Source organism: Vidua chalybeata, chromosome 7, assembly GCF_026979565.1.
Source record: "Vidua chalybeata isolate OUT-0048 chromosome 7, bVidCha1 merged haplotype, whole genome shotgun sequence".
Classification (NCBI taxonomy): Eukaryota; Metazoa; Chordata; class Aves; order Passeriformes; family Viduidae; genus Vidua; species Vidua chalybeata.
Genome location: NC_071536.1, coordinates 11,793,017 through 11,807,120, shown reverse-complemented (window position 1 = coordinate 11,807,120; position 14,104 = coordinate 11,793,017).

Below are 14,104 nucleotides of genomic sequence, written 5' to 3'. Positions count from 1 at the left end.
GCGGGAGCGGGTGCGCTCGCGCCGCCCTCGGGCCGTGCCGGAGCCCGCGGATCCTGAGGGAGCCGGGTCGCGAGCGGCCTCGGGACGGGGCAGCGGAGTGCGTGGCTGTAGAGCTTGCAGCACTAGGAGGGCTCTAGCGCTCCACGTGGAGCCGTTTATTTCCAAAACGGAAGGTATTTGTCTCCTAAAAGTGCTGGTTGTATTTAAAGAACAGTAAATAAAAGGGTAGCTTTGAAATACTGGCTTTGGTTACACTAGTTCTGCTGCATTGGAAGAAAAGCTTTCACATGTACTGGTGAGAACTCCTTATTTTACACGGCGAACAAAGCAAGGAAACAGAGCCTTTAGTTATTTCTAAGCATTCAAGGTTCATTTTTCTAGAATTTCGACATTTCGCATATTTATTCCTTTATTCTATTTTCTTAGTCTACTTAAAAACACTTGTATGTAAACCTACAAAACTACTGAATACCAAGCTTGTCTCCTGTCAGCTGAGGAGCTCAAGAAAGGAGAGTTAATTGAACACTAATTGCTTATTCAAGTAATCAAACTATTGACTGGTTTCTTCTTGTTGGAAAATTCAACAAGGAAATATGGTGACATTAAGGTTATTTGTTGGTGTAGCAAGCTAGAAACCAGCAAAATACTTGAGAGTGGCTTATTCACCTTTACAGAAATAGAAGAGATAAATTAAATTTTTTGGTGTTTTAAGTGTTATATGTTGTTTTTTATTAAAACATTTTTTTTAAAATCTTAACTCTAGTAACTTTTTTCTAGTAACTTTTTTGTATGAGATTTGATATGGTTACAGCTTTTTTCTCAGACCAGGAAAAAAAAATCCATTTTTTTGATCACCAGAAGATGGCACTGTGCGGCGCGATTTGAAAAGTCCGTATCAGAGCAGCTAAAAACATTCCGGTGTTCACTTCGGAGTTTTCCTAAGCACATCCTCTTTCTCCTGGTTTGAATTTTGGCGATATTGTTGTAGAATATTTTCTAGATTTTCTTCTCTGTGAGCATGCCCTAAGGCTATGATCCGAGTGGAAACTTTCACAATGCCTCTGTTAATGAAGCAGTTATTTAGGAAAAAAATCTCCAGCTCCTTCATTCGACTGTTTATTTCAGTTCATGCAAGCAGATTTTCGCAGTCCAATTTTGAGCAATTCAGGTCCGTGCTGACACTAAAACTTAATTAGGTGGGCTAATGGAACCTTCTCACTTCTGTTCTCTACTAGGTACTCTACTGAAGAAATACTGGGTAAGATCAAAGAAATGCATATGCATAAGAAGAAACTAATGCTCTGCTTTTCTCATAGGAAGCAGGTAATTTTAAAAAATGCCTACAGAAATAGAGGAAAATGGCTGTGCTCTGAAAATCTGTATATTTGGACTTTGATTGCTAAGGTTTTTTTGCACAGGCACAGCTCTATTATGATTATTGATACCTGATGAAAAAGCAGGGATCCACTGGAAATAAGTGGTCAGGCAAAAGAAAGTTTTCAATTCAGTAATTATTGTTGAGAAACATGAATAATTACTGTCAGTACTATGAAGAAAAATCTGTGCTCTTCTCCTCCTGTGGCCTATATTCTCTCCGATGGTTTCTGCAGATGAGAGATTAGCTAGCCCAGAAGGGTTTACAGGCATTATTCACACTGTGGGAATAGTTACAGTAACCAAAGGCAATGCTGGTACTGCTGCCCAGAAATACTTATTTAACCACAGTGTATTCATGATGCAACTGGGATCAAGTAACTAAAGCTAATACATAAGGTTGTAGACAGGCTTTCATCTTCATCCACAATGCTCCATGAGCCTTATGGAAGAGCATGGAAGTTAGTCCGTATCTTAGTCAGAATTCAGATACACACCATGACCAAAATTGGGGAGTGGACTTTCTTTTGATTATAGGAAATAATGGTGTACATGACCTGTTTTTCCCACTTAAAATAGAAAGCACCAATTTATTCCTACTGTCAAGGAGATCCAAGAAATCTGTGACATATTATAAATTTTAATAGTGACTGATTGCTCTAAGTTTGCTTCCAATCTTTGTCATGTGACTGTTGCAATATGTAAGTAGATTCAGTAATTGAGTGTATTCATCCTTAGACATATCACGCAATGGAGGCACGAAATACTGTATTTTTGAGAGGCCTTATCAGCCTGCATGTTTGTCCTTTTTTCTCTGTGATGCTTCATGTCTCCATTCTTCTATTTACTAATTCTTTGCTTGCTATGCTCTGTTATTGTAAAAGGAAAGACCTTTTCTTTTTACATGCTGCTTCTCTTACCACATCTGTTCTTCTTTCCCCAGAGCTGCCCTCACAGTTTTCATACACAGGATCAGTCACGAGCTGACCTCTGAATTGCCAGTGGAACAGCCTGTCCTGCATGTGCAGTTCACTGTTCATTTTTCCCTCCTGTAGGTAGGACAGGGAAGTGAAGTGTATAGCATTTTTTCAGACTTTGTGGATGTTTACTCATACATCTCAAGGGGTTTGGCAGAAAGAATGTGTATTATGGTTGATTAGCAGTGATGAGAGACATGCATATAAAAACTAATTCCTCTGGAGAGAACTAATGGCTTATTCACCTCTTCAGTGTCTGAGTTCCCATATAGACCCTTGGGGCTGCCTGCAGGGTGGTTAATTCGTTTAACCTGTCAAAGGCAGCCAAATTTGCAGTTTCTGAGTAGAAAGGATACACAAAAAAAGTTGTCTTAAATATAGTCAAAGAACTTTTTCTGAAATTAGCTATGTTTCATTGCCTTTATAGCATGTATGCTAATCCTGAGCTTCTATTCAGGGCATATATAAACGGCATAGAATAGAATTCAGGTTGTATACATTTTTTTAGACCAAGAAAACAACCTGTAGTTTGTTTTAGTCACAGCACTTAAACAAAAGCATTTTAATAGGTGCTTCACCAAAGGTCTAGGTAAAGAACAACTATCTGCTGATGTGATACCTTTAGCCAAGTATTTAAGGTATTTGAATTTCTATGTTGTCATATGTAGGAGATGTAATATTTCAGAAGAACATGCTACAGAAAAATATGCTTCCTGCCCAACTAATGTGCAGTGTATATGTACACATATTTGCATATCTGTGTATTATATTTTAGTTTCCTTTTAAACATTTCTCAATGCATATGTGTTGAAATTGCTAGTTTGCATTTTGGCAGAGGATTGGAATAGCTGTGAAAACACCTGTTAAATACTGGTGGGAAACTCCTTAGCAGTTGATATCCACCTGTGTCTTTCACTATTGAGAGAAAGTGCCAGGCCTGGCTTGTCATTCTTTCAGGTACAGTAACACTTCCAGGACTGAGCTACCTGCATCTGTGGTGAAGTGTGCACAGAGGAATTCTCAGCAGCTTCACAGTGATAAATGCCTAGGTCTTGGCTTGTAGTTCTATTAATGGCAACAGTTCAAATGAAATTACAGCTATTATGCTGCATTTTAAGTACTAAACAATTTACTTCTGCTGAAATTCCTACTGACAGCTCTGCCTGCCAGCATCCATCTTTTGTGTGGGTATAAGATATTCAGGAGATCATGGCGGAGAATAAATCACTCTCTGGGCAATTTACTGAGTTGTATGAAAGTGAGAATAAAAGCTTTTCAGCATGAGAAGTAATTCCATGTTTCTTTTATGTCAGCTGTGTGGAGAAGCTGCTAAAAAACAGGATGTAGCATCTCAGGTTTTTTAGTGCTGAAAAAATCAGAGTGTATAAAGTATTTGGAAACTACTGTACTGTTTAAACCACTTTTTTCTCTTTTCTGTTTCTCTGTGAAAATTGGTTTCATTTAATCTTGATTCTGTTTACCTTTCTAATACCTTTCTGTCAGTCATTTTCAATGTCTCTGTTGGCTGCTGTAAGTGAAGAGTAGGACTTGCAGAGCAAGTAATCTGGAAGGATTGGGAAAATTGATGAATTAATAGATTAGGATTATTCAAATGAATGCTTCTACTGAAGGAAAGCTGGGGGAATTCAGCTTTTTTACAGCATGTTTGAACATAATGAGCTGAAAGTTCAGTGTGGTGGCTCAGCACACTGGAGCCTGCTTGTGCTGTCTCTCTCTGGCTCCAGTGCTCAGAAGACACAGTGAGCAGAAAGGACTGGAATTACTTTAATAGAAAAACTAAGAGCAAAGGGCAGGAGTCCCTAAAAAAAAATTAGTCCTTCTGCTGTTCATGGAACAATGATAAGTTTCTGTGCTTTGCAGGTTATCTAAGTGTACAAAAAACTTAGGATTTAAGGAAGCTCTGTGATGCCTGGTGTAAATCAATATAAATTAGGAAATCTGTTTGGGATTTAAAAAAATGCACAGTGGCCCAAGGAGTGTAATAAGAGGGGATTTTTTTGCTTAAAGAATTGGAGAAAGATCAGTCCCCTAATCATTTCTGCAGTCTGAGGTTTGGCAGTGAAATTCTGGCTTGTGTGTGCTTGTATCCCAATTTCCCTTCTTTCTTCTTTTCCTTAGAATATTCTGGCTTTGTAGATGGCTATATTGCAATGCATTCAACATGAGCCTAACTTCTGCCATTCCTTTTTTTTAACTTGGATTGCCACATGCACAGAAATAAGGTCCGAATTTGGCCAAAGACAGTATCCTTGCACCATGGGTTTCTGGAATTTATACCACATCCACTCTAACTTTTCCTTCCAAAAATGGTTTGAGATGGTGCTTGCATGGTACCTTACACAAACAGTAGGCAAGTAGGTACTCAACTTGAAATTACTTGTTTGTTAGAGAACTGTATTTTCTTAGGAAGAGTACTGTATAAGCTCAGGATTCTGTGATTGATAGCTCATTTGTTTATGGGATACTGACCTAAAAAAAAAAAAAAAATTATTCAAATAGACTATGTTTATATGAAGTAAGGGACAGACTTAGCCATATGATATCCAGTGGATACATCTTCTTCAGCATCCAGTTATATTCTCCCATATGCAATGACAATGGAAAGTATGTAACAGGCAATGTTTGCTACTTTACAGTATCAGGCAATTCTTCATCACTCTTAATGCAAATAATCCTGTCATGGTCAGTGCTTCATGTGGATAAGGAAAATCCCTTTTATTTGTAGATAGACTTGGAAGATTTTAGCACATGTAATACATACAAGGCTGTAAGAAAAGGTATCTCTAACTTAAATTATTACTAATTGAAGTATTTAAGCACCTTCTTCTGTTCAGCTTTATCAAAAGACTTATTTTTAAATGCAGGCAGAAAATTATATATGTGCTTGTGCAATATGGTGAATTGAAGTTTTTGCTGTTTACTGCATACTAGAAATCTCAAATTTTTATCTTCCTCTAGAGCACAAAAGTAGTCAAGTGGCAGTGGTAAGTAGATCTCCAGATGATGCCTATAACAATCTGTTTTAAGTAAAGAAGTTCCTTTTGATTTGTTAAGAATGTCTTTTTTTTTTTTTTTTATACTCCTAAGGAGTTTTAAACTCTTTGCCAAAAAGGAACTTTTATTATTAGAAGGTGAGACTTATTTCCCACTTGTCTGATGTACAGGAAGCTACATTTAAGTAAAAGGAAATACTTCTTTCCTGTAAGGGTGATGAAACACTGGGCCAGGTCTCCAGACTTGGAAATATTCAGATGTCCTGAGCCATCTGCCCAAGCTGAACCTGCTATCAGAAGGTGACTTGGTCTAGATGTCTCAGAATGTCCCTTCCAGCTTCCGCCATTCTGTAACTCTCTAATTCATCTCAACCAAGCCACATGTGAAACCTAAGACTGAAAAGCATCTTGCAGGCTGTGTTGACATGAAGCTAAATATACCTGTGATACAAAACTTCTCTAATCTTGTTACTTGTTGTTTTAAGGCTTTATGATGTACATGCAGAATGATGTTTTGTTCTGTTAGGAGGTTCCTATAACTTCACTCAGCTGCATTTGGAATAAAAGTTCATCTTCAGAATACCCAGTGACATTTAGTGTTTCTAACTGATACAGTTTTGCCCTTTTTGTGTATTTCTGAGGAAAAAGAGCCAACTAAAACCACAAATCAAACAAACATTAAAAAAAAATCCCATATCACCAAACAAATAAAAAAAACCTCTCCTTAGCTGATTATCAAGATTTATTTGGTGCTACCTTGGGAAAACTTGTTTTTGTTAAATCTACCAGTAGAAGCTATGTGACTGATAGCAATATGAATTGACAAATTTTGGCAGGATGCTTTGGCAGAAGTGGCTGCTTAAAGCCCTCACAGTGAGGCGATAACAGGGTGGATGTTTTCTGCCTACCTGGGTCATGGTTTTCCAAACCCTCTACTTCAGCTGTGTTCAGCCTTTTATGGCCTTAAAAGTTCAGAAAAATAATTGCCAGAATACTTTTGTGTGCATATCTCACAAAAAAGACTGAGCTGTAGGATGTTTTTATACAGCATTAGCAAACACTACAGAACTCTTCAGTAGGAACAGGTGAGAGGACAATTTCATATAGTCCTACTATAGCCACTTGCAACAGACAGCTGAAATCCATGGATCCTCAGTGAAAGTATGTACCTTCAGATACTCTTTTAGAGCCAGAGATCATTTTGGAAGACTGTCTAGTAAATGGATGCCTCATTTTAGTGTGAAATGTTTAAGCTGCAGACAGTTTTTACTGTGTCCCTTACTGAAGTTAAGAAGCCTCAGTTCTGTGATGTATTTTTTTAAGATAGGAATTCTTAAACCTTAGTTAATAAATGAAGCCATAAATGAATCTAGGTTCCTGGACCATTTAGTACCAATTTATTTAACCTGAAAAATGCTTGAGGAAAATAAGCAAGAAGGATACTGAAGTATATTTCTCCCTTTTAATAAAAGAAGGATTCCCATATACTTTAAAAATATATCCTGTCAAAAATTTAGTTTTTATTGAGAATGGCAGTGTTTGGATCCATTTTAAGAAATGTTATACATAAATAACTTTCTGAGAGAAGAATACATGATTTTCTTCTGTAATCACTGCTTTTAATTTTCTTAATGCATTTTTCACTGTTGCTTTGTCTGAATACATTTTATTTTTGTTCCTCTAGGCAGGATTCTGCCACAAGCATTTTTAAATCAGACATTAATAGCATAGTTCACAGTTGTTACTGCCAGTGCTCAAACACAAATACTGCATTTGTGTTTGGAGGAAAAAGCAAACATCAGATCTTAATTATGTGCATTTGTGCTTCTGAGCTTAAGCAAGCTGGCATAAGGAGTTTACATCACTATCAGTTAACTGTAGTCTGTAGCTATCAGGATCACCAGCTGGATGGTTTGCAGTGGTGGGGGGATTTGTCCTATTTTTTTGCCTGTTTTTGAATGCCAGGATTGCCAGGGAAACTCGAAGCTTTGTGTTTACTTTATCCATAAGAAAATTAGTAGTACTCCAGAACTGAATGACTAACAAAAATAATTTGATTTATTTGCAGACTGTTTTTAAACAGTTTTTGGGTTTCTCTGTGGGATTTATTAGGAGTGAGTAGGCCAAGCATTAGAGCAGAGATCAGAATTGTGTCAATCTGCAATACCGTCTCTTGCGTTTTCATGAACAGACAAATGATGAGTGACTCGTCAACCCTTTGCAGCATGGATTAAGTTTGTCTGTCACAATAGGACACTCATCCTGGCATTTTTAGGCACATTTCTAGTGATAAACTTTAAAACTTGAAAAGTGTACATTAGTCATTCAGGCTTTGGATTGCTGGTCAGTTATTAAAACCATTATTGTGATTCATCAGTCTTTGATAGATCACTAGAATCACATAATAATTATTCCTTCTTCCATTTTGTAAGGTATGGGAGGTGCTGAATGTCAGCATAAGTAAACTCTCTTATACAGACATTTATTCTTTGCAAAGCAGGAGAAACACAATCTTTATATGCTGAAAAAGAAAAGTTACACAGAAGGTTCTATTGTAGATCTCAGCCAGATGTCATTTGTAGAAAAAGAATAGAATTGGGCCCAATAAGAGTTAAGTGCCAGGGAGTGCTTAGAGAACCTTCAAGGACCTCTGTTCAAACCACAGCTCAGAACAAAAGAAATATCAGCTAAACCTAGGAAGGATTGCCTGCCATGCAGGACCACAGGCCTTTATCAATAGAATTGTGGCAAATCAGGAATGCTGTCACCTGAGGTTCCAAGTATATGCGAATTGTACCACTGAACAAATTAAAACTTCAGTGTATGCTTTTGGGTCTATATAATGCCACTTTGTTTGTCTGTCATTTTAAAGTCTAGTCTTCTAATGTACTAGTAATTTGGTTTGGATTGATACTGTAAACAGTTGAAAATATTTTAAATTTATATATTCAACTAATAATATGAATTTGATGTAGTTGGCAGTGAACAGCAGAACATTTAGAATTGGTTGACTTATCCCACTTTTCATATAAATAGGAGTCAGCATTTATTCTTTCAGTTAGAAGCTCGATTATAATATGGAGATTCTTGTTAAAATGCTTGCTAAAAGGAATGTTACAAGCAAGATGTTTTCATTTTGTGTGAAGCTAGGAAAGTTTTGTTAAACGTGCTGTTGTTCCAAAGCCATAGGAATAGTTGGGGGTTTTTTTCTGCAGCATGAAGTTGAGTCCAGCAGACTGAACTTTAACATCTTATTCTTGAGCAACAGGCATTGGTGACTTGGAGAGAGAAGTGCTCATTAATTATATTTCAAAGTTTTGGAGCTAGAATCTTGAATATGGATTCAGTTTTGATCATTCTAAAACACAATGATACATCAATTTTACTGTTCTTGCCTGAAGAAAAATATATGCCAATCATTACTTGCTGCTGAAAAGAATTTGTGTAGTTATCTCTAAGGCTCTATTTTTAAGTAGTGGAAAGTTTAGTCTTTCTGAAATCAGCTCATTTTTCTTGCTCTTTCATGCGGAACACTCAACAGGAAGGCCAAGAGGCCCATCTTTGGAACATGAATTATTATTTAGGTGTTACTTTGTAACATGGACAATGAATCTGATGTGGGTGGATAAAAGGGGACTAATGAAGTACATCTTGTCTGTTTTCAGTAAAGACCTTTGTATTTGTAAAAGGCCTTCATTTTTAGCAACTGCAATAAAGGAATAGAAAAGGTAGCAAAGTAAAAGAAATTAAGCATATACATATTGGATATTTGTGATTAAGAAGTCACCTGGAGACAAGGAACTTGCACTGACTTTGTATGAAGACTGAATATTTTTTATACTGTGTTCTTGAAAATACCTGCTGTGTGTCTGTCCTCAGTCAGCAGAGCTGTACTTTAAAGAATTGGCCCCTGGCCATGGAAAGAAGACTGCTTGGATGGCACTAGTTGGAATCACTCTGAAGGACTGTAAGCTTTGTATGCCTTAATGAAATACACTAGGTAATTTTGCAAAAGGGAGAGCAATTTCCATCTCACTTTATAAGATGCATGTATGTGTAATCATATATCTTAAACATATGGATTTTAAATCTTGGCATTGAAAGCTTTCCTTTATTGAATTGTGAAGTGTATGAACATAAATAGTCCTAAATTGCTGTGTTCATGGAAGCACAAATGAACAGTGTGAATCTAGAATAATTTCATGTTAATTACTGTGTTTTATTTGAATGGTTTAATTAGGGAATGGTGTCACATATTGCCATAGAATATCACAATTTACCTGCCCCCATCTGACAATCTTTTGGCTTCAGTAACAAATGAAACCATAGTCCTTTTTGGAACGGCTTTGAAGACGAGATGGAAATCTTATTTAAAGATGGATAAAATTAATATATCCTTTTGGAAATTCACACAATGAAGTTAACTGACCTTCTCAAGATAGATTAGCAAAGTGTGTCAGTAGTCAAGAGCATTTAAATTCCTGACTGTGTCCCTCTTTTTAAATCATTCTTTCCAGATCAGTCTACAGAATGGTGCTATCACCAGTGACTGAGGCAGTCAGCAGAACTGAATTACTGGGTATATATTTTTTCCTACAATGAGCTTTCTTCTTGTAAGTAACCTACCTCCTTAGAGTTTTCTGGTTTATTTTTTTTTTTTTCTGAGAGGAAGAGGAATGGGGTAGATAAAAAGGGTGGCAAGTTAAATCTGAAAGAAAATTTTTGCATTTCTCATTGGTACTTCAGCAAGAAATGGACATCACTGCAAGTTAACAAAAGGGAAATGCATGTATATTAAAAGGATTTTTTTGTTGTTCTTGCCAGGAATAGAATGCCTTGACTAACCGTAATTGGTTTAATGTCTTGGAATTGGGGTCAGTGTCCAGGAAGAGTTCTTATAAAATATTTGTAAGAAATTTAATATTTCTTCTAGCTGTCTAAAGCAGGAGACCATATGTTGCACCTTCTTCAAATAAGCTCCATTGATGATTTACTTTGTGGGATGCAAGGTTGTCAGTCTGTGCCTTAAATCCATGCCTTTTGGAGGTGTTTATGAACCTTTGTTAGTTATCATTTGTGTAGCAGTGCTGAATTCTTTGCTGCACAGCAAATTCAAGTTGCTGTCTCAAAATTAAGCTTTGAATTCTAGATTAATATATGTGAAAGTAGGCCTTGTATGACCTGAAGTTCTTTCAAAAGGTTTTATTTGCCTAAAATTACATGCAATAATATGGTTTTGCTTTAGGGACCCTGTGCTCTATTGCTGTAATTTAGCTATTGCAGGAGATGTTCTTGAATGTACTGCTGAAAAAAATTGTTATAAATAATCCTGTATTTTGTAGACCTCTAAGCCAGAGAGGGATTACACTTAGTCAGGTTAACTGGATGCTCTATTAGTAAGGATACAATGACCCAAATTACATTTTCTATTGAACTACTGTTAAGGATTATTTTGTTTTCATCTGTACAGCAAACTTCAGACACATTGAACTTGTAGATACTGATTTCAGTAGTACAAAAGTACTATTTGCAGCATGGCTGGGAATTCTGATGACTTTTCCTTTCAGTACCTGCTATGCTTTTTAGTACTCCTGCTATTGATTAGTTTCTTTTGGTTGTGAATGTTTAACCTATTTTTGTGTACTTGTTATATGTATTTTGATGTTAAACACATCACTTTGCAGCTACTTTTTAGCAAGCATTCAGCAGACAAACACCAAGTGGAGATAGTCCCTGTAACAGCCATGTAGCAAACCTCCCAGCATACCTTGGTGTCTGGCAAAGTTAGTGCATGCCAAGGCACAGTCCCAGAATTCATCACAATTCCCACTCATGCTGATCTCTATGATGCTGTACCTCATGTGGGCTACTCCAATTCCTTACCATTTCAGAACAGTTGATCTTACCTGCTTCAGTATTGTTTCTATGCCACAGGTACTAACTCAGTTTTTTTTTTTTTTTACTTGTCTGGGTGTTTGGAATAAGAACCAAATAAAGGCTGAAGTAAGAGGCATGTTTACTAAGCTGATTTTGGCTTGCAGTTTGCTTTTGTTTTGTCAGATCTGACACAAGTATTTTTCCTGAAGTCCATTCTGTTTAAATGTAGCCATTACTCATATTTTCCACTGTAAACTTGGATAGCCAGTATGGAACAAGCCACAAAAAATGTGGGTTTCATGACAAAACTGTAGACCAAGAATTCTAAAGTTCAGGAGTCATCTTGAGTGCTTAACTAGCATTAATTGAGGAGCTGGATTTCCAAATATTTCCCTACTGGTAACTCAGGCACTTCTCATGCAGTGTTATATGTTTGCTCCAAAACTGACCTGTGAAAAAGCATCTGAAAAATTGAAAAGCTAGGGTTGCAAAATGGATCTAAGACATGGAATCAAAGTTTTACTTAGAATTCAAAATTCATTGAGGCAAATATAATCTTCTCAGGACAAATAAACCTGTTACTGAAATCATGCTTTTTAGAAAAGCACTACCTTGAACAATATTATGCAGCTTCATGTACTTCATGGTTTTCATCTCCATGTGTTTAATAGTTAACAAGCTAACACAGATGAGTAAAGGCTGATATGTGTTTTTTGACAACTTGGGATGAAGTGAGTGAAAAGCAGCATAATTCATATGAACAGCTTACAAGAAGACTTTGAGTATTGTCATAGCTGTTACTACTCATCTGATCTCAAGAGTTATATCACCCTAAGTTCAAGGGCTGGGTGCATTTTGTGTCAGACATTCTTATTCTAGAAGTAACATGCAGGATACTTGGGTTCTCAGAGGAAATGTAGTTAAAGTGTGAGGGAAGAGCAGAGGAGTTTTTGTTTATTATATTTGATGTACAGCTCCTAAATTTCTAATAATACAATTTGTTAAAGGGCTGGTCCCTTCTGGTAGTGCTACATTTTCTGAATCTTTATTTCATGCATAAAAGTTGTCTTGTTTACAGGTCATGCTAATTTCAGTCATCTTTCAGTTTATACTTGGAGCATGGACCTCTTAATCCTTCTAAAACTAACCTGACCAGATGCATAATTTGTTGCAGCAATCTCCTGAGCACTTAAGCTTTTCTGCCTCTTCAGTAAGGGAAGCAGAGCCTGGCTTTTACCCTCTTATTCCCTAGCTTAATCAAATATACAAAGAAAAGCAAAGGAAGTGGTTACACTCACCCTAAGTGTGTGCTGTTAACTGCTCCAGTACTTTCCCCAGTACCTTGACCTGTGTCGTTTTCTCTAAAGCTGCATTGTCAGAGTTTGACTCATCTAAAATTGCTTCTATTTTTTGCAGTTTCTACTGCAGGATGGGGTTCCTTAGCGATACCTAAGTTAAAGCTGGTATAGTCCTGTGTTCCTATTTCCATTATTGTACCCTTTTCTGCCAGTGCTTCTGGCATTTGTATGATTAAGGCCTCATTCTGCTCAAGATTAGTCACTCTTTTGTTGATTAGTTTTCTCCATTAAAATTGAGTATGTTTCTTGGGATGGAGAAATGTGTGGGGCAGCAGCAGCTGAGACTGAACTGCTCTGGGACCTCTCTCACTGAGAACACAATGATGTTATAATCATGGGAAGGTCTGCTGTAGCATGGTATGGCTCCAATGTTAGAGGTTTTATAACAGCATCTTTCACTTTCACTGAAAAGGACTCTATTAAATTTGGACTGAGTAGTTTGGAGCTCCCAAATTTTGCTCAAAGAAGACTAAAAAGAATAATATTCAAGATCTACAGATGGCAAAGCTGCATTTTGGAGAAAAGAATTTAGCTCTTCCCTCTCTTGCCATGTTGTGAGAAATTTACTTTCTATAGCTTAGAATTCAGAACTGTTATTCAAATAGCTCTGGGCATTTGTTTGTGGTAGGTATTTTGCACATGGGCAATTGCATGCAATTGAGAACTCAGATTCTGAGCTGATATTTTTTGATTGAGTGTTTTGGTAACTCAATGTATTTCCTTCTCAGACTGAATGACTTTCTTTTATTTTAAAGTTTAAAGATTAAAGTTTCCTCAGTAAATGTTTGGTTATTAAATGATCTATAAATAATTCTTGATACTTATAAAATTCCCTGTTAATCACTTGCTGACAATTGAAATTACTGCTAAGTATCTATAAGCAATGGCCGTGACCGACAGTCTGAGACAAATTTGAGCAAACTTGTGGGTGAAAAAGTAAAACAGATTTTCACTTGTCTCCACATTAAAGTGTGCTCTAGTGCTGCAGTGCATTTTTATGCAAAAATTTTGTTTTTCTGTCCGTGGAACATCTGTGGATTGTAATAATTTCATCTGAACCTTTCAGCTCAGCATTGATTTAAGATTAAAATATTACTGTTGTGGCATATGGTATAAATCTTGCTGTTATGCAGTCTGTTACATATATGCCTTGTGCATCTGCACATCTGCCACTGGAAAGCTGTCTGATAATACCAAGCTCAGATATGAAAAGTGAGGAATGTCCTCAGCTCCTCCTGACTTGAGCTGGAGCTAACAGTACTCGTGCTTTTGTAGACCACTGCAGGATGAGCAGTGCCAAGCAAATCACTATTCTGTGTCTCACTGAAAGTCATCACTGTTTCACTGACTTCAGAGACTTCAAAGTAAAGAAAATTTCAGTAAAGTGTATAACAATGGACTGACTTAAAAAAAGAAAATCTAAATTTATATACAACTTTCAATTTCATATCAGTGGGATAAATAATTTCTAAAAAGGAAGTACCAAAATGCATACACAATATTC